Source organism: Geotrypetes seraphini, chromosome 8, assembly GCF_902459505.1.
Source record: "Geotrypetes seraphini chromosome 8, aGeoSer1.1, whole genome shotgun sequence".
NCBI lineage: Eukaryota > Metazoa > Chordata > Amphibia > Gymnophiona > Dermophiidae > Geotrypetes > Geotrypetes seraphini.
This window is the reverse complement of record NC_047091.1, coordinates 45,670,412-45,691,495: the sequence shown is the minus strand read 5'-3', so window position 1 is coordinate 45,691,495 and position 21,084 is coordinate 45,670,412. Positions and strand designations below refer to the sequence as shown.

General features: G+C 44.6%; 1 protein-coding gene across 1 annotated transcript in view; it reads left to right on the top strand.

Annotated features, from left to right (window-relative positions):
- LOC117366161 (peptidoglycan-recognition protein SC2-like) overlaps nucleotides 1-21,084 on the top strand; it is a 129,376-nt gene that overhangs the window by 74,490 nt on the left and 33,802 nt on the right. The window lies entirely within an intron of this gene.

Genomic DNA, 21,084 nt, shown 5'->3' with positions numbered 1-21,084 from the left:
GCGCCTTTGCAAAGCAACTGCGCGAAGAACTGGAGGAATCGCTCTAATGTGAATCACTACAGCAGACGACCCGCCACCCTAGCACCAAACCCCTCAAAGGAACTCAGCCAATGCCCCTGCCCAGAAGAGCCGAGAGGTAAGGAGCCAACTTCTTCTCTTCTCTCTCTAGTCCCTAAAGATAAAACCCACATCAAATCTAACTCTTATAACCGACCAGCCTTGCAAAGAGCCCACAAGCGAGCACAGCAAATTTCCCAACCAAATAGAGTAGAGAGGAAGGGAGGCGCCTCTTACCTCCTCTCCACCTCAATCTTACCCCAATATAATTCCATACCTTTTAGAAACTTACACTTCATGTCCAGCTTTCAGGCAAAGGTAGAACTTCCATCGCACACAATAATGCAATGACACCCAGTACAACAAAACTCATGTTCGTCCTTCTACTACTCTTCCTATTCTTAACAAACTGGAAAACAGCAGGGTACCATACATCCACTATCCCAATTATAACAGAATCCTACAGACAGTGGGAGTGTGTGGCGCAGTGGTTAAAGCTACAGCCTCAGCACCCTGGGGTTGTGGGTTCAAACCCACGCTGCTCCTTGTGACCCTGGGCAAGTCACTTAATCCCCCCATTGCCCCAGGTACATTAGGCAGATTGTGAGCCCGCCGGGACAGACAGGGAAAAATGCTTGAGTACCTGAATAAATTCATGTAAACCGTTCTGAACTCCCCTGGGAGAACGGTATAGAAAAATTGAATAAATAAAATAAAATAAAAAAATAAAAAATCCTCAACCATCCAGGAAATTCAACTCTCCCAGAAATCTCATAGACTGCTCTACATTCAACCAAAAAAGCATCCCTACCAGTTGGGGGAAAAGACCATCTCCAAAGCCAAGGTCAACAGACCACAACCCCCACCCTCAACCAAGAAACCTCCTCCACCCAAAATGCACCTCCTATCCCCACACAAGATATACCTCAATAGCTTGTGCATATATGAACATTAGATCGATAGGCCCAAAGGCAGACCTAATAAAGGACTGGATAGTCAAAGAACAGTTAGGTTGCCTATTCCTAGCCAAAACCTGGCTTACTTCCGACTCAGACCCCTGCATTACAGAACTCTGCCCTATGCAGTGGCATACCAAGGGGGGGCGGGGGGGTGATCCGCCTCGGGTGCACGGCTTGGGGGGGTGCACAGCCGGCCAGCTCCGAATCTTCCTGCCCTTCCTTTCCCCTGGCCAGGCAGTGATTGGCTGGCCCGGAACAGCCTCTCTGATGTCAGAATTGACGTCGGAAAGACTTCTTGTCGGCGGGGGAGGTAGGATCGTAGTGCGCGGGCTGGGGGAAAGGAAGGGGAGAGGCGCTTTTTTTCCCACGGCAGGGAGGTCAGGATGTAGGCAGGCAAGCTGGCTGGCTATTGCGAGGGAGGGAGATAGGTAGACAGGCAGGCTGGCCAAAATCTGGAAGGTAGTGAGGGGGGACATAAGAAGGCACTAGGGGCACTATAGACACAGGACGGAGGCACTGGGGGCACTAAGGACACAGGATAGGAGCACTGGGGGCACCATGGACACGGGATGGAGGCACTGGGGGCACTATGGACACAGGACGGGGGCACTGGGGGCACTATGGACATGAGAAGGAGGCACTGGGGGCACTAAGGACAAGGGAAGGGGGCACTGGGGGCCTTATGGACACAGGAAGGAGGCACTGGGGGGTACTATGGACACAGGAAGGAGGCACTGGGGCACTATGGACACGGGAAGGAGGCACTGGGGGCACTATGGACACGGGACGGAGGCACTGGGAGCACTATGGACACAGGATGGAGGCACTGGGAGCACTATGGACACAGGACGGAGGCACTGGGGGCACCGACACAGGACGGGGGCACTGGGGGCCTTATGGACACAGGAAGGAGGCACTGGGGGTACTATGGACACAGGAAGGAGGCACTGGGGACACTATGGACACGGGAAGGAGGCACTGGGGGCACTATGGACACAGGATGGAGGCACTGGGAGCACTATGGACACAGGATGGAGGCACTGGGAGCACTATGGACACAGGACGGAGGCACTGGGGGCACTGGGGGCACTAAGAACATGGGAAGGAAGCACTGGGGGCACTAAGGACATGGGAAGGAAGGAGGGAGGGAATAGAAAGGGACAATTGTTGGGCCTGAGTGCAGAAAGAAAGAAATGAAAGGATACACAGTCAATTAATAAATGTCACCTTTTGATGAAAAAATAAATGGTCACGTTACCTCTGACTTACTTTCACTGCAGCAGAGTCGGCAGCCGTGCTGAGGTGCAGGAAGGTCACACGCTGACTCGTCTGCCAGCTCTGCTCCAGAAGAAGTAAGTTACGTCGGAGGGGGTGGACCCGGCAGACGCAGTCATTGCGGGACTTTACCACAACTCCCTGCATCTGCCGGGTCCACCCCCTCCAACATAACTTACTTCTTCTGGAGCAGAGTCAGCAGACGAGTCATCGCGGGACCTTCCAGCATGCGGCTGCTGAGTCTGCTTCAGAACAAGTATGTCGAAGTGGGGTGGACTGGCAGCCGGCAGCTACAATCATCGTGGGACCTTGCTGCATGAAGGGAGAGAAAAGAGCTAGATTGCTGGAATGGAAGAGTGGTGGAAGGAAAGAAAGGGGGCAGGGTGGTATGGAAGGGTGGTGCTGATAGAATTGATGTAGAGAGAAAGGGGAGAGACATAAGGGGGAAGGATATTGGAGGCAGAGAAAGGGGGCAGATGCTGATTGAAGAGGGGTGGATGGCAAGAGAAAGGGCAGACATTGGATGGTAGTGGGGAGCCTATGCTGGATGGAAGTGCAGATGGGAGAGATAAGGGAGCAAATGCATGAAGGAAATGGGAGAAGAGAAAGAGGGGAGCAGACGCTGGATGGAAGTGGACAGAGAGAGGAGAAGGTACTAGATGGAAGGGTTGTAGAAAGAGGGTACATGATGGAAGGAGGGGATAAATAAAAGGAGGGCACATGATGGGGAGAAAAGGATTGAGTTAGGGAAACACTGGAGGAGTGAGGGAAAGAGGTGGCAAGCTTTAGGTAGACAGTAAAAAAGGACATTGATGAAAGGGTAGTAAAAATGTAATCTAGACAGATGCAGAAAATAAATTGAAAAGGAAAATGAGGGAAAAAAGGGAAAGGGATTGCAGAGGAGAGGTGTGGGAGAGGGAAGGAGAGCAGAGAGATGCCAGACCAATGGGGTGAAAGGAGAGATGAAAAGGGGAGGCATACAGTTTCTGGAAGGGGCATAGGAGAGAAGATGCTATATAGGGGAAGAGAGACGGCAGACAGTGGATGGAAAGAAGAGAGTTACAAGAAGATGAGGAAAGCAGAAACCACAGAAGACAAAGGTAGGAAAAAATTTTGTATTTATTTATTGCTTTAGGAGACATGTGTCACTGTTTCTGTGGTGTTGCATTGTATGCAGAGTCCAGCTTCTTGCTGGTTCAATTTAACCTTTGTCTATGTATTTCTATTTTATACACCCCCCCTTTTACAAAACTGTGGAGCGTTTTTTAGAGCCAGCTATGGTGGTAGCAGCTCTGATACTCAGAATTCTATGAGCGTCAGAGCTGTTACCACCATGGCTAAAATTCACACTACAGTTTTGTAAAAGGAGGAGGGGTTAGTTTGTGATGACATATTCCATACTAGGCGAAGGTGTTTTCTGTGTTCCGTGTGTTCGAAAGACATGTTTTTTTGTTAGGATTGACTGCAGGATTGATCTGTACTAGTCTGGCTTGTTTAGTTTTACAATGGGTATATTGATGTTGTACTGCTCACTGCAGTATGTAAGATGCTGCCTTTTCCTAGGTACTCATATGTGATATGTGGCTTGTTACTAAAAATCATGTTTTTCGTACAGATGGGGAGGGGGGTCAAAAAATGATGGGCCCCAAGTGTCACATATGCTAGGTACGTCACTGGCCCTAAGGGATACAAATTACAGTTGGTCTGCCGAGAAAAAAAGCGAGGGGGAGGTCTGGCCATCCTAGTCAAAAACAACATCAACATAAAAGTCCTAGGCAAACATTCCATCCTCCACCTGGATCTTCTAGCCTGCCAACTATCCGACGATACATTCAAAGGTACCCTGACCTGCATTCTCTGTTACATAACACCAGGAAAATAGAACACAAAAAACAAGTACTCGAAGATTTCATTTACCAGAACTCTCTAACATTACCTCATAACCTGCTCCTTGGAGACATAAACCTCCACCTAGAAGACCACACCTCCAAACAAGTTGAAAATATACTCTCATAGCTCAAAGCACTAACCTACCAAATTCTTAACTCCCAACCCACACATGAAAAAGGCCACCAACTAGATATCGCAGCATACATGACCCAACACCCTCACAATCCTGAAATCCACATCTCAAATGGGGCCTGGCACCCTCTGGTTAGGTCACCACAAATACACCTTTAACATCAATGCAATAACAAACATCACCCCCTCAAAACCCTCTTCAAAACATGGCAAAAAATTGAACCCACCACATTCTGGGACAAAGCAGACCTCGTAATCGATACCATAGCCCCCAACGAATTCATATCTCGATGGCGAACCTTAAGTGAAACCATCCTGAATGAGCTAGCTCCAGAAAAATCAAAACTCAGAATCTGCAGACCATCAGACAAATGGTTCAACATCAAACTTCTCCAACTCAAAAAGCATTGCAGACAACTAGAAAGAGAATGGAAAAAAAAGAACCTATTACACACTAAAATAGCATGGAGAAACCTAATCAAACAATACAAGATCAAACTCAAGGAAAAACGAAAAGCCTACTACTCCAAAATGGTAGGCATGGAAACCCAAGACACAAAAAAGCTATTCAACCTAGTAAAAAACTTCACTGATACCAAACCTTTCCTAGCCACACAAGGAGGCCATCCACCAACAGCCATCTAGCTTGCAGACCACTTCAAAAACAAGATCACCAAGATCAGGACCACCTTCAACAACACTCACACTCACCTCGACGAGATAACTACAAACCCTACAATAGGAGAAGCCATGCTGACAGGAGCAACACCAACATGGAAGGGGGAGCAAGAAGCAGGTGACCTCAAAGAAGACACCCACAGAAGAATACCACACGAGGGGGAAGAATTGGCTAGTCGATGCCCAGAAGAAGAGAGAGCGAAGCACACCGAGGACATTGACCTGAGACCAATAAGAAAATTGAAGAAGGGAAAGTCAGCGATCCTGGTGGGAGACTCGATATTGAGGCATGTGGACAGCCACATAGCAGGAGGAAGAGAGGATCGACTGGTGACCTGCCTCCCAGGAGCGAGAACCAAGGACATCGTGGACAAAATTGGGAAGGTCCTGGAAGGAGCGGAGACGGAAGAGACCGCAGTAATGATCCACATCAGGACGAATGATGTCAGCAGGAGAGACTACAGAAGAGGCACGCTGATAGAACAGTTCAAGATTCTGGGAAGGAAGCTGAAGATGAGGACCCAGAAGATAGCATTCTCAGAGATCCTACTGGTACCAAGGGCAGATGTGAAAAGGCAGGAGGAACTACAATCAATAAATGCGTGGATGAGGAGATGGTGTGAGGAAGAAGGGTTCCACTTCGTGAGGAACTGGACAACGTTCTGGGGCAAGAGCAAGCTCTACAGGAGAGATGGACTGCACCTGAGCGCGGCGGGAACAAGACTTCTAGCAAACAACGTCAAGAGAGGAATAGAACAGGCTTTAAACTAAGAGGAAGGGGAAAGCCGACAGTCGACCTAGCGTCGACGATTCAGAAGACGGTATCCCATGAAGATACTAAGGGGAAAAAAGGCTGGGAAGAAACAAGGGACAAATTACAGGAGTCAACTAACCCAGAAGTGGAGATTAGAAAGATTGTAGCAAAAGAGAAGACACCAAAGACCGAAGCACAGGGAAAGGAAATGAGGAGGATGAAATGCCAGGATCTAAATTGCATATATGCTAATGCAAGGAGCCTAAGAAACAAAATGGAGGAACTAGAAGCCGTAGCCAATGCAGAGGACTTAGACATCATTGGAATCTCTGAAACGTGGTGGAATGAGGAAAACAAATGGGATACAGCACTGCCGGGATACAAGCTCTATCGCCAGGACAGGTCAGGACAAAAAGGAGGAGGAATAGCCCTATACGTAAAAGAAAGCATACAATCGACAAGAATGGACACAGCGGAGACAACCAACAAACTGGAATCGCTATGGGTTAAAATACCGGGTAGGAAAGGGCATGAAATAAAGATGGGCCTATACTATCGTCCACCCGGGCAAACCAGAGATATTGATAAAGAAATGGATGCCGAGATGAAGCGAGAATGCAAAAGAGGTTACACGGTTGTTATGGGAGACTTCAACTACCCCGGGATAGACTGGAGTCTTGGAAGCTCAAGATGCGCTAGGGAAACAGAATTCCTGGAGGCTATACAAGATTGCTTCATGGAGCAGCTTGTTAGAGAACCGACGAGAGGAAATGCCACTTTGGATCTAATCCTAAATGGGCTAATGGGACCTGCAAAGGAAGTGGAAGTAGTGGGACCGTTGGGAAACAGCGATCATAATATGATCAAGTTCAAGGTTGAAGTAGGAATACCGAACGGAAAGAGAACCATAGCGACAACTTTCAACTTCAGGAAAGGAAACTATGAAGCAATGAGGGAAATGGTAAGGAAGAAAATTAGGAACACTTCCAAGAAATGGCAAACGGTAGAACATGCCTGGTCTTTTTTCAAGGACACGGTGAGCGAGGCGCAAAATCTGTACATCCCCAGATTCAGAAAGGGGTGCAAAAAGAGTCGAACAAAAGACCCGATATGGATGACTAAAATAGTGAAGGAAGCGATAGCCAATAAGAAAAATTCATTCAGGAAATGGAAGAAGGACAAAACTGAGGAGAACTGGAAAGAGTTCAAGTTCAAGTTTCAAGTTTATTAGATTTTAATATACCGACCATCAAGCAAATATCTGGATGGTTTACATTAAATTTAAAAAATTGACAGATAAAAGTAGTAACAATTGAAAACAGAAAGTATTAAGTAATTTAAATAATATATAGTGAACATTAAAAACAATAACAAGACAGACTTGACAGTGAGGAGAGAGGGAATGGATGGGTAAAGTTACATTGTAAGTAGGAAAAGGAGAAAGAGGGGTTAGGGAAAAAAAACATGTTGGATGGGGATAAGATATATTGAATGTTTATAAAAGCGCAAAATTAAATAGAAAAGAATTTGAGAGGATAGAAATTAAGTGGAAGAGAATGCATCTCGAAATAAAAAAGTTTTTAAGTTTTTCTTAAATTTGTCAAGGTTTTGTTCGTCACGAAGTGGTTGTGGAAGAGAGTTCCACAATGTCGGGGCAGTTACTGCAAAATTTATTTTGCGTGTGTAATAAAATTCTTTTATAGACGGAATTAATAAGAGATTTTGATTTGAAGATCTCAGAGTTCGAGTGGAGCACTGAGGGATAAGAAGTTTGTGAAGATATGATGGCAGATGTGAAGATTTTATTTTAAATGACAAAAGGATGATTTTGTAGGTGATTCGGTGCGTCACGGGTAACCAGTGAGCATCTTTCAAAGCTGGCGTAACATGATCATATTTACCTAGGTTGTAGATGAGTTTTATTGCTGTGTTTTGTATAAGTTGAAGGCGTCAAATTTCTTTTTGTGGGAGGCCGTTGAGTAGGGAATTACAGTAATCTAGGTGAGAGATTATTAGAGAGTGAATAAGAATTTTGATGGATTCGGTTTCTAGAATTGAGGTCAATGAACGAATTATGCGTAGTTTATAGAAACATGTTTTAACTACCGAACTAATATGATCATGAAATGATAGATCTTTATCAATGATAACTCCTAAGAGTTTGATTTTTGTCTCCATTTGAATTGGGATAGATTTAATGGAAATTTTTTCTGGTAGAGATTCAGGATTTTTGATTGAGAATAGAAGATAGGATAGAATAGAATAGGACCGTTGGACGAAGGAGACAGGAAGGGAGGGTGAAGGAGGAGAAAGAAGTCGCGGAAAGACTTAACATGTTCTTTTCGTCTGTATTTACAAACGAAGACACAACCAACATACCGGAACCTGAGCAAATCTTCAATGGAAATCAAGCAGAAAAATTAACATCCATGGAAGTGAGCCTTGATGATGTACACAGGCAGATAGAAAAACTTAAAACTGACAAATCCCCTGGTCCGGACGGAATCCATCCAAGGGTTTTGAAGGAATTAAAGGAGGAGATAGCTGAACTACTGCAGTAAATTTGCAACCTATCCTTGAAAACAGGCATGATCCTGGAGGATTGGAAGATAGCCAACGTCACGCCCAACTTTAAAAAGGGATCAAGAGGTGACCCGGGAAACTACAGACCGGTGAGTCTGACCTCAGTTCCGGGGAAAATGGCGGAAGCACTGATAAAAGAAAACATCGATGAACATTTGGATAGAAACGAACTTCTGAAAACAAGCCAACATGGTTTCTGCAGGGGGAGATCGTGCCTAACTAACTTATTTCACTTCTTCGAAGGAATTAACAAAAGGATGGACAGGGGAGACCCCATAGACATCATATACCTTGATTTCCAAAAAGCCTTTGACAAGGTGCCTCACGAACGTCTACTCCGGAAACTGAAGAATCATGGGGTGGATGGAGACGTACATAGATGGATCAGAAACTGGTTGGCAGGTAGGAAACAGAGGGTAGGGGTGAAGGGCCACTACTCGGACTGGATGAGGGTCACGAGTGGTGTTCCGCAGGGCTCGGTGCTCGGGCCGCTGCTATTTAATATATTCATAAATGATCTAGAAACAGGGACGAAGTGTGAGATAATAAAATTTGCGGACGATACAAAAATATTTAGTGGAGCTGGAACTAAAGAGGAATGCGAAGAATTGCAAAGGGACTTGAACAAACTGGGGGAATGGGCGGCGAGATGGCAGATGAAGTTCAACGTTGAGAAATGTAAAGTATTGCATGTGGGAAGCAGAAACCCAAGGTACAACTATACGATGGGAGGGATGTTATTGAATGAGAGTACCCAAGAAAGGGACTTGGGGGTAATGGTGGACATGACAATGAAGCCGACGGCACAGTGTACAGCGGCCGCTAAGAAAGCGAATAGAATGCTAGGTATAATCAAGAAGGGTATTACAACCAGGACGAAAGAAGTTATCCTGCCATTGTATCGGGCGATGGTGCGCCCACATCTGGAATACTGCATCCAATATTGGTCGCCGTACCTTAAGAAGGATATGGCGTTACTCGAGAGGGTTCAGAGGAGAGCGACACGTCTGATAAAAGGGATGGAAAACCTTTCATACACTGAGAGATTGGAGAAACTGGGTCTCTTTTCCCTGGAGAAGAGGAGACTTAGAGGGGATATGATAGAGACTTACAAGATCATGAAGGGCATAGAGAGGGACAGATTCTTCAAACTTTCGGAAAATAAAAGAACAAGAGGGCATTCAGAAAAGTTGAAAGGGGACAGATTCAAAACGAATGCTAGGAAGTTCTTCTTTACCCAACGAGTGGTGGACAACTGGAATGCGCTTCCAGAGGGCGTAATAGGGCAGAGTACAGTACTGGGGTTTAAGAAAGGATTGGACAATTTCCTGCTGGAAAAGGGGATAGAAGGGTATAAATAGAGGATTACTGCACAGGTCCTGGACCTGTTGGGCCGCCGCGTGAGCGGACTTCTGGGCATGATGGACCTCAGATCTGACCCAGGAGAGGCATTGCTTATGTTCTTATGTTATGTAATGAGCTGGACCAACTTCCCAGTAGTACATTGGTCTGATATGAATTGACTCTACAAAAAATACAGCCAAGCATCATGCGACCTAAACAACTGTCCCACATACCTGATAACAAACGCCTCCCCCAAATTCAGAGCTAGCCTCATGCAATGGATGCAAACCACGTTTAACGGAAGGACAATTCCCACAGGACCTAGGAGAGATTATAATCACCCCAATTGTGAAAGATCACAAAGGCCCAATAGATATCCCCTCCAACTACAGACCCATCGCTTCAATACCAATATACGTTAAAATAATAGACGGTCTAGTTGCACAATACCTCACTAACTACCTGGAGGACCACAACCTACTTCATCCCTCACAATAAGGATTCCGAACCAACCATAGCACAGAAACACTACTAGTAACCCTACTAGACACAGTTCGTCAGCACCTTAGCAAAGGCAGAAAGATGTTGATAATTCAACTTGATCTCTCTGCTGCATTTGACCTGGTCGACCACTCCATACTACTACAGATACTTGAAACCATAGGGATCTCAGACAAGGTATACAACTGGTTCCAAGGATTCCTCAAATCAAGAACTTACAGAGTAAAGTCCAACGATCTCAAATCAGATCCATGGTCCAACCCCTGCGGAGTCCCACAAGGATCACCACTATCACCTACTCTCTTCAACCTCTTTATTTCCTCCCTTGGAACCACTCTAGACAACTTAAATGTTACATCTTTCAGCTACACAGACGACATCACCATACTCCTCCCCTTTGACTCACCAGATCCCACCTCAACAGTAAAACTGGAAAAAACACTAGATGCAGTGGAAAATGGATGGTAGACCACAAACTGAAACTAAACTCAGACAAAACAAAATTCCTTTTGCTCGAAAAGGCCAAAACTCCCACCATCACAGAATTAGAAATTAAGGCCACCAAATACCCAATACAGTCTGAACTTAAACTCCTAGGAGTAATAATAGACAGATGCTGAAAAAATGCAGGCCCAAATCAACAAGACAACCCATAAAGCTTTTTTAACCATGAGAAATCTATGTAAAATAAGAAAATTCTTCGACATATAGCAATACAGGCTCATTGTCCAATCCCTAGTCTTAGGTCTACTGGACTATTGCAACTCTCTCTATCTGCCATGCCCTGCTAACATGCTAAAACAACTACAGACTATACAAAACACTGCTCTCAGATTGATCTACTCAATTAGAAAATATGACCACATCACCACTGCCTACCTAGACTCACACTGGTTACCAATACAAGCATGAATTCACTTCAAACTTTACTGTCTATTATTCAAAGCATTAAATGGCTCTGCCCCCTCCTACCTAAACAACTGCCTAAATCAGATCCTCACCACTAGACAAAGAAGAACTCTTACCCCATTTCCCTACTCTCCACATAAAGGTACTCAGCGCAAGAAGATGTTCGACAACCTACTTACGACACAAGCAGCAAAACCCGACCACTCCATCTCCAACCTACTGACAACAACGAGCGACTTCAAAACATTTTGAAAAGAAATCAAAACCCTACTATTCAAAAAATTTATCCAGATACCTTAACTCTTCCCCTCTTCCCCCCCCATCCCTGGCTAAACCCCTCTCAAAGCCACCACTTCTCTGGTAATCTTTTCCTCTTCATAATATCAACCAAGAATATAGCACCCTAAAATGCAATGCTCTTAGAAACGTCCAGTTATCTTATTTGTTATTTAATTTGCAATATCTCTTGGAACACCCAGTTATCTAATTTGTAACCCAAAATTGTAACTTTCCTGGAAATGTCCAGTTAGCTCTTTTGTAATCCACCTAGAACTGCAAGGTACAGGCAGAATAGAAGTCACTAATGTAATGTAATATAATGTAATATACTTCACAGGTGAGCACCCACTCGAACATTAGAGATACTGTCTCCATTTGTGAGGACCAGATCCAATATCGCTTTTTCCCTCATGGGTTCTGTCACCATTTGTCTGAGCAGAGCCTCTTGAAAGGCATCTACAATCTCCCTACTTCTTTCCGATTCCGCAGACGGAACATTCCAGTCCACATCCTGCAGGTTGAAATCTCCCAACAGCAGCACCTCCTCTTTCCTTCCAAACTTTTGGATATCCACAATCAGATCCTTATCAATTTTCAGCAATTGAGTCAGAGGTCTGTAGACTACACCCACGTAGATAGAAGTTCCATCTTCTCTTTTCAGAGCGATCCATATCGCTTCTTCCTCTCCCCAGGTCCCTTGCATTTTGGCCGCTTGTATATTGATCTTTACATAGAGAGCTACTCCTCCACCTTTTTGCCCATTTCTGTCCTTCCTAAAAAGATTATATCCCGGTATGTTTGCATCCCATCCATGTGATTCACTGAACCATGTCTCTGTGATAGTGACAATATCTCGATCTGCCTCTAACATCAGGGCTTGCAGATCATGAACTTTGTTGCTTAGATTGCGAGCATTTGTGGTCATTGCTTTCCAGCTATTTTTCAGGGGTAATCTCCTTTTTCGTATAGATTTTGTTTCGTTTCACTTTCTGTTGCAATGCTAAGAAATGAGTTGCTGATATTGTTTATGTTACATTACATTACATTAGTAATTTCTATTCCGCCATTACCTTGTGGTTCAAGGCAGATTACATCCAAACTAAAACAAGAATTACATTTCAACTTTGAAGTAATAGATTAAACGATGAGATAAAATTTTAAGGGAGAATTATGGGTTTTAGATAATGTTTGGTAACTAGAAAAATTAGAGAGTACTAAGGGTTTATAGAGTGTTGGATGTTGGGTTAGGATTGTTGTGCTGGATAGGTTTAACGTGTTTTTTGAAGAGTATGGTTTTAATTTCTTCCTTGAAGGTTTTGTAATCTGTGGATGAAGATAGCAGAGTGGTGAGTTGTTTGTCCAACTTAGCTGCTTTGGAGGCTATTAGGTTGTCATAAAAAATTTTTTCGTTTGACATCTTTGGATGGAGGGTAATAGAATAGTGAATGTGTTCTTCTGTGTCTGATTGAGGAGGATTGATTTAGTCTGTTATTCCAGTAAGTTGGGCTTTCTCCGTTGATAGCCTTGTAAAGTAAGCAGTAGAATTTGAAGTTCACTCTTGCTTCTATTGGAAGCCTATGCGAGTCATGGTATGCCTCTGTGATATGGTCATATTTTTTTAGTGAATAGACAAGTCTCAGGGCTGTATTCTGCACCGTCTGCAATTGCTTCATCAAGGTTGCGTGACATGGTAGGTATAGTATGTTGCAGTAGTCCAGCATCCCAAGGAAATTGTACCAGTAGTAGGAATTGCTTCTTTTCGAAGAATGATCGGATTTTTCTCAGATTTCTCATGGTCATGAATGATGTCTTTATTATTTTGTTAATTTGGGGTTGCAGCTTCTGTCAATCGTGATTACAAGCAATTTTAAAGTAGGTTGTATTGGGTATGAAAATGAATTTATTACAAGATTAGTTAATGTTGGAGTTTTGTCATTTTCAAGTAGAATGAAATTTGTTTTGTCAGGGTTAAGTTTTAATTTGTGCTCTGTCATCCATATAGCCACTGATTTGAGAGTTCTGTGTATTGTGTTTGCTATGAAGGATTCTGGTTGGTTGAAGGGTAGAAGAATAGTGATGTCATCTGCGGAGCTATATGAAATTATGCCAAGATTATCCAGGTAGTAGCTGAGGGAAGCTATATATATATTAAATAGAGTAGGTGATAGGGGTGATCCTTGGGGAACTCCGCAGGGGTTGGACCAAGGTTCTGATTTTTCTTGCATTGTTTTGACTCTGTAAGTTCTTGATTGTAGGAATCCTTTAAACCATGCAAGTACTTTGCCAGAGATTCCTATTGAGTCATGTGTTTGTAGAAGCATGTCGTGGTCAACCAATTCAAAGGCTGCAGAAAGGTCTAATTGTATCAGCAGTATTTTTTTGCCTGTACTGAGGTGTTGTCTTGCAGTGTCCATTAGTGTTCCTAGAAGTGTTTCCGTGCTGTATTTGGCTCGGAATCCTGATTGTGTGGGGTGGAGTATGTTGTGATTCTCTAGGAAAGAGGCTAGAATTTTGGCTACGAGACCTTCCATCAGTTTAATGTACAATGGAATTGAGGCAATGGGTTTGTAATTGGATGGTTGGTCTGTTGCTCCTTTAGGGTCCTTTAATATCGGAGTTATTATGATTTCACTGAGTTCTGGTGGGAAATAGCCCTCTAGTAGTGAAGAGTATATCCATTGTAGAAGCAGGGAGCGGAATAATGTGCTTGATGTTTTCAGTAGGTATGTGGGGCAATGGTTGAGGTCACAGGCTGCATGGCTATATTTATTATAAAGATTGTTGAATTCTGTCCAATCTATAGGTGAGAAATGGGACCAGGTTCTATCTGCTTCGACTGATTCTTTATCTATTGGTAGAAATGATGACTCTATGTGTGAGGGTGTTCCGTTGAAAGAAGCTCTGATAATTGCGATTTTATCACATCTTATCTTTTGCCGGGGGTGGTCTCTATAATTGTCCTTCATATATACACCACTCCCACCTTCTAGTTTAAATTCCTAGAAACATATTGTCTAAATTTCTCTGCAAGGTTTCTTTTTCCTGCTGTAGTAATATGTAGCCCATCTGTGCAATATAGCTTCTTGTCCTTCCATGTATTTCCCCATCCTCCTATGTACCTAAAGCCTTCTTGATTATACCAGGCTTTGAGCCATCTATTAAAGTCCTCTGTGTTTTTTACTCTTTGCTTTCCCTTTCCATATCCAGGCAGTATTTCAGCAAAAGCTAAAGTCTTTACAGAAGGTTTCAAGCCCTCAGCAAGCTCCCGAAAAGCTTTTTGTGCTGCAGTGTGGAGTTGTTGGCCAGGTCATTTGTTCCCAGATGGATAACAACATCAATGTTAAAATCCTTAGTTTCTTCCTTAATTATAGTCAGTATTTGCCTGGAACTCCTGGTAGCTGAGGATCCTGGAAGACATTTCACTATTTTGGTCTCCTCGCCTTGTGTTCCAAGGTTAATGCCTCTGATGATGGAATCCCCCAACAGTAATAGTTTTCTGTTTTTGGCTTTTTTATTTGTGCTTAGAGTGCGCTTCTTCTCTTGAGTTACCCTCATTGGTTCCAGTCCCACCTCCCTTCTGTTTTCTTGAGTATCGCAGTGCACTAGTGGAGCAAAGGAATTCTGTAGAGGTAATATTTGTGAAGGTGGATGTTTCTGTGTTATATGTCGCAGTCTTCCTGAGCCTGCTGTGACCCATTTATTCCTGGGCTGTTTTATTCTTTGAGGTAGAGGTGGTAACTTGGTATGATTTTGTGGAGTGATGGAAGCTGCTTTAATTGTATTCAATTCCTGTTTAAGTTTGCAGAGCTCCTCCTTAATACTAGCAAATTGAAGATAGATGGGGCAAGCCTTAAGCCTCCAAATAGTGTGTCTTAGAATTAAAGCACCACAGTGGTAAGAGATCATTTATGATTCCATCGTTATCTGAGATCAACCAACTTTCTGTAATTAGTACAATGTCTGGTTTGGTTTCCTCTAGCCAATCGTGGACTAGGTATGATCTATTCCTAATTGATCAGATATTTAAGTATGTACTCCTCAGGTAGGAGAAGTTTGCATTTGAGGGGGAGTTAACAAAATTAATAGGTTTCAGAGTTCTTTGCTTTCGTGCATAATGTTTAGATTTTTGGTGTGATGAAACCAGGACTGGAATTAGCCATGGAATTTGCCATAGTCATGTAGACATCATGCAGTTCTAAAAGGGGCTCTGTAATTAATAGCCCTATTCCAGGAAAACTGGACTGGGATAGATTCAGTGTTAATTGCACAAACCCAACTTTTAAAGCAGATTAGGTAAAACACCCCAAAGGACAATAAGTGACGAATTAATTTAGCCATTTCTAACATGGGTTTAGGATGTGATTGAGCTTACCCTTTGAGAACTTGATAGGAATGAAAACTTACAACTTTAAAAACTTAATTTGAGATAAAAACTTAGAACTTAGAATCTATTTGAACAGGTTGGGTCCTAAGACTGAATAGAACTTAGAACTCACAATTCAGCAGAGTGTGGTATAGAGTGCAGAGTCCTGAGTTATGTCTCTTCTAAGATTCATGGTTCGGCAGAAGAAGAGTGGGGTTCCTGGGTTTTGAGTTTCACACAGGCTTTTCGCAGAGGCGCGTGCTAAGGCAAGCGCCCGCCTTTGACTCGCGCCTTAGACAGTGTGCCGAATGGCAGTACGCAGTTAGGCACTGCCTTTATAAAGGGCTGAAGAACATCTGAGGAGTCCTTGAGGGCGGAGCTAAAGGCCCCGAAGTTGTAGCTGGAGGTCAGGTTCGCAGAGCAGGGAAGGAAGATGTCGGTTCCCTTCTTTTCTGCTTTGCCGGCTCTATATATGTGTGCACATAAAAATAAAGTATTCATAAAAACCCTGTTTTCACCAGTATCAATGCTTTCTTGCATTGGGTACCGCTGAGTTGTTGTCCTGTCACCTGTCTGAACCAGCAGCTCCTCTGAAGATTCAGGCATGATTAAGAAGGGCATGATTAAGAAGGGGATCACGAGTAGGTCGGAAGATGTTATAATGCCACTTTACAGAACAATGGTCAGACCACACTTAGAATACTGTGTCCAACACTGGTCTCCATACCTTAAGAAGGATAAAATTCTGTTGGAGAGGGTACAGAGGCGAGCCACGAAACTAGTCAAAGGCATGGAGAATTTAAGCTACAAGGAACGCCTCGGAAAACTGGGACTGTTCACCCTCGAAAAGAGAAGACTGCGTGGGGATCTGATAGAGACTTTTAAAATATTAAAGGGATTTGATCAAATTGACCAGGAAGCAGCATTACTGACATTTTCAGATGTGACGCGGACAAGAGGTCATAGCCTGAAACTGAATGGCAGCAGGTTCAGGACAAATGTCAGGAAGTTCTGTTTCACACAAAGAGTGGTGGGCGCTTGGAATGCTCTCCCGGAGGAGGTGGTGGCAGAAAATACTGTGCTGGGTTTCAAACGCAAGTTGGATGCACACCTTCTTGCAGATCATATTGAGGGATACGGGAAATCCGGGTCTCCAAAAAGGAGCACCTAAATGGGCCTCCGCTTGTGCGGATCGCCGGACTAGATGGACCTTGGTCTGATCCGGTGAAGGTGTTTCTTATGTTCTTGTGGTTGCTACTATCCTATCTGTAAAGATATTAAAGGAAGCAAAGCCTCCCAATTTTGTCTGTCAGGCTGCCAGCCTGTTATCTACTGTGCTATGCTGTGTGCTAGGAGCTGCAGATATGAAAGCTGCAAACAGCTTACAGGGAGAACTTCTGTCTCAACAAGCCTGGAATACAGACTGCTTGTGTCTTCTGACTGCCTCTCAGGTCCAATGAACCAGCTGGAAACCTCAATCCCCCACCTGATAAACTAAACTAAACTAAACTAAGCCTTAAGTTTATATACCGCGTCATCTCCACAGAAGTGGAGCTCGACACGGTTTACAGGAATTAAAAACAAAGAAAGGAACTCCAATGGAAGGAAGGAGGGTTTGGTAAGTAGAAAGGTGAGGGGGGAAGGGAGGGGGGAGTTACATTTTGGCGAAAAGCCAGGTTTTCAGATGTTTTCTGAAGTGTTGGAGGGAGGTCGAACACCGGAGATGGGCAGTAAAGCTGTTCCATAGCTCGGTGATCCTAAAGAGGAGGGATGTTCCGAGCTTTCCTGTATGAGAGATGCCATTTAGAGAGGGGAAGGATAGTTTAAATTTCTGAGTGGATCTGGTGGAATGAGTGTTCGAGAGCCAAGATAAAGGAAAGAGGGGAGGAAGGATGCCGTGAAGAGATTTAAAGGTAAGACAGGCACATTTGTAACGAACCCTGAGGAAGACTGGGAGCCAGTGAAGCTTAGATAGGAGCGGGGAGACATGGTCGAATTTGCCTTTTGTGAAGATTAGTTTAGCTGCGGTGTTCTGAATCCGTTGGAGTCTGATAAGATTTTTCTTTGTAAGGCTTAGGTAGATGGAATTGCAGTAGTCAAGTCTGGAGAGAATGATGGATTGGACAAGGACAGCAAAATGATGCTGGTGAAAGCAGGATCTGATTTTCCTTAACATATGAAGATTGAAAAAGCATTTTTTTACTAGGGAGTTGATGTGGTCGTTAAAGGACAATGTAGAGTCAATGGTGATTCCCAGAACTTTGCTAGAGTGCTCAAGCTGTAGATTGGAGCCCGAGGAAAGAGGGATGAAGGAGGGTAGATGATCCAATTTTGGGCCAAGCCAGAGAAGTTTTGATCACACGCACGCAAATGGGAGGAGGAAACAAATCAGCCTCAATCCTGGAAAAACCAAGGAGCCACTCAGCCTTTGCTCAAGCCCACTGTGGACGAACCTGAGGTGAGCCTTGCTCCCAAGGAAACAGTCCCTGAGCCCTCGAAATGGTAGTGCAGGCTGTTCAAGTGGGCGCACTATAAAGCAGTCTGCCCCTTGGAAGCAGACTCGACCTCAGAGTCTACGCTCTCTCTCAGCCAGAGCTATCCCACAGGCACCAGGTCTGTGGGTGTTAGAGCACCCCTAATATTCTGTGCAGCACTGCCCAGACATCAGAGCTGAAATCTTCCCAATGTAGAGCTGCAAGGGAAATCTGGAAGTAAAGCCGTGTCTCCTCCGCTTCTGCTCCCACCTCCCCATGCAGCCCATTCGTCAGACAGTCTTTAGCCAGCCAATAGACTGCAGGGGAAAGTAGGACAGCATATTGGTTATCTAAAGCAGTGTTTCTCAAGACACGGACACATACTCTTAGGGGTACACAGGCCGCTTGTTGGGGGTACATGACCTGGCCATGCGGAGGATATTCCCTGTCTGTCAGTAGAAGCCGCTACCACCAGGGATACCTGCCAGCCCGCCTGCCCCCCTCCCCACACTGAAACCGCTGCCGGGGATCCCTTCCTGCCTGCACCACCCCCTGAAGCTGACCCAGTTACTTGTTGGAGGCGCACTTGCTCCCTCTGCCCCCAGCGAACTCCATGCAGGGACACAACTCACACGCTGCATATAAGTAACTGACCCGGAAACTTCCTTTCCGACATCAGAGTTGATATGGTAGTGGAGAGGAACCAGAGGGACATATTGAAGGAAATGTTATGACATAGTGATGGAGGGAGAGATGCGGCACTGTGATTGAGAGGGGATATTGGAGAAATGGGCATGGGGCTGGCAGGCAGTGAGGAAAAATGCTGCACATGATCTGGGGATCAGAGAGGGAGAAATATTGGGTGTGACAGTAGAGGGGGTGGGAGAGATGCCGGGATCTCTCAAGACAGATGGACAGTGAGAAAGAGAGAGAGAGAGAGGGAGACTTGTTGCCAATAGGGATGGAGAAAAGAGAAAGAAAAGTTGGACTCATGGAGGGACAGAGAGAGATGTTGGTTTGGGGACGGAATGAGGACTGAAGAAGAGGAAGCGTACAGGAGGCAGAGAGAAAGAGATGTTGGACTGGTGGAAAGGAGGGAGAAATGTTGGTTGTGGCAGTTGAGGGAGTGGGAGAGATGCACCCTGGATCTCTCTCTCTTTCCCCACTCCCTTTGCAGCAGGGGAGGGAATGGGAGAGAGAGGGACATGCTACCTGTCCCTCCTTTCCTCTAAGGCAGTGGTCTCAAACTCGTGATCCGAGAGCCACATGCGGCCCGCCAGATACTAGTTTGCGACCCGCGGTCTGTACTAGTACTGCCCACTCTTTGCAGCATCCTACGGCTTCCTCCCTGGCCTCCCGCTCGTACCTTCAGATAATTACCTCTGCCTGCAGAGAGGATTGCCGGTGCTGTAGCAATCCTTGCAGGTTGCCAAAGTCTTCAGCAGCACGTTCCCTCTGCCGCATTGTCAGAGAAGGGGCGGCACCACAGCAAAGGGAACGTGCTGCGGAGGCCGATGTCAGCCTGCAAGGAACTCTACAGCATGGCAATCCTCTCTGCAGGCTGCGTTAATTAGCTGAAACTAAGACCGAGATGCCAGGGAAGAAGCTGGAGGACACTGCAAAGAAGGAGGGGAACATGCGGTCCTTCGGGGGGAGAAGATTTATAAACTATAAAGAGTTTAACCTCATGCAAAATTGTCATTTCTTTAATAAGAGATTAACTATTTTTTCTGTGGCCCTCCAAGTACCTACAAATCCAAAATGTGGCCCTTCAAAGGGTTTGAGAACACTGCTCTAAGGTATACATATTCAGGGCTTCCAGTCTCTCCTCATACGTCTTTTGTCGCAAACCTCCTATCATTTTCATCGCCCTCCTCTAGACCACTTCAAGCCATAAATTCTACATTGTGCAATTATGGAGAGACATGAAGCTCAGAATTGGACTGAGCTTACCCCAGACCAGGCAGTACAGGTTCCCAGCCCAATGTGACATTTATAGAACTGTCTTTTCAAAGATGGGTTAGGGCTCTTTTTGTAGTGTTTTGTGTTATTTTGCAAAGTGTCTGACCCTATTTAAAAGCAGGCTCTTGACACACACAAAAAATGCTCAAAAGCTTTAGAGTCACCACACAAAATAACCCATCTAATTTAAACAAATGTCTGGTAGTAGAAGAAGCATGTGCCTTTCCTGAGGTAATAATCAGAAACTGAAATTTTTTGTATGGTGTGTTGTAAAGGTTAGACGGAGGGGGGGGGGTCTCCATTGTTGGGGAATATGGAGTTTGTGGTACAGTATTAGAAGTGCAGATTTGAGATTCTTTCTAAATCTATAAAGAATCATTCTCTCAGAAGAATGTACTAAATGATGCTATCAATTATAATGGTGGTTTTATCTGTTAGCTGAAACAAAGCTAGAGGGGGTGAGATTCCTTATGCCATTGAAGACCCCCAGTGTCTTATATTGCTATCTTAAAAATAGGGATGGAAGGAGGGAGGGGCGATGTGGTGATGGCCAAAATGTGTAGAAATATCAAGTTGGCTTGCCCCCCTACTTACCTGACTTGCTCCTCCCCTCCATACCTAGCTTGACCCCTTGTTGCTACCCAAATATTTGTATCTAGAGATGCCACTAGTGTATAGTGTAGGATTTTAGATTACTACTTAAATTTAATGATAGAAGCAGTGTATGTTTGAGTCTCAACTTTTGGGCTTATTTAGTTTATATCCAGTGTGAAGACTCCCTTGACTTTTTGATTTTGTGTCCATTGTAAAGTGAGTGTAAGAGACAGGTTTACCAAGAAGTGGAGCAGCTTGACCCCTCAAAGCCAGTGAGAGAAAGAGAGAAAAGCCCAACTCAGGAGCTGGATGCCTGGAGAGAGAACTGTA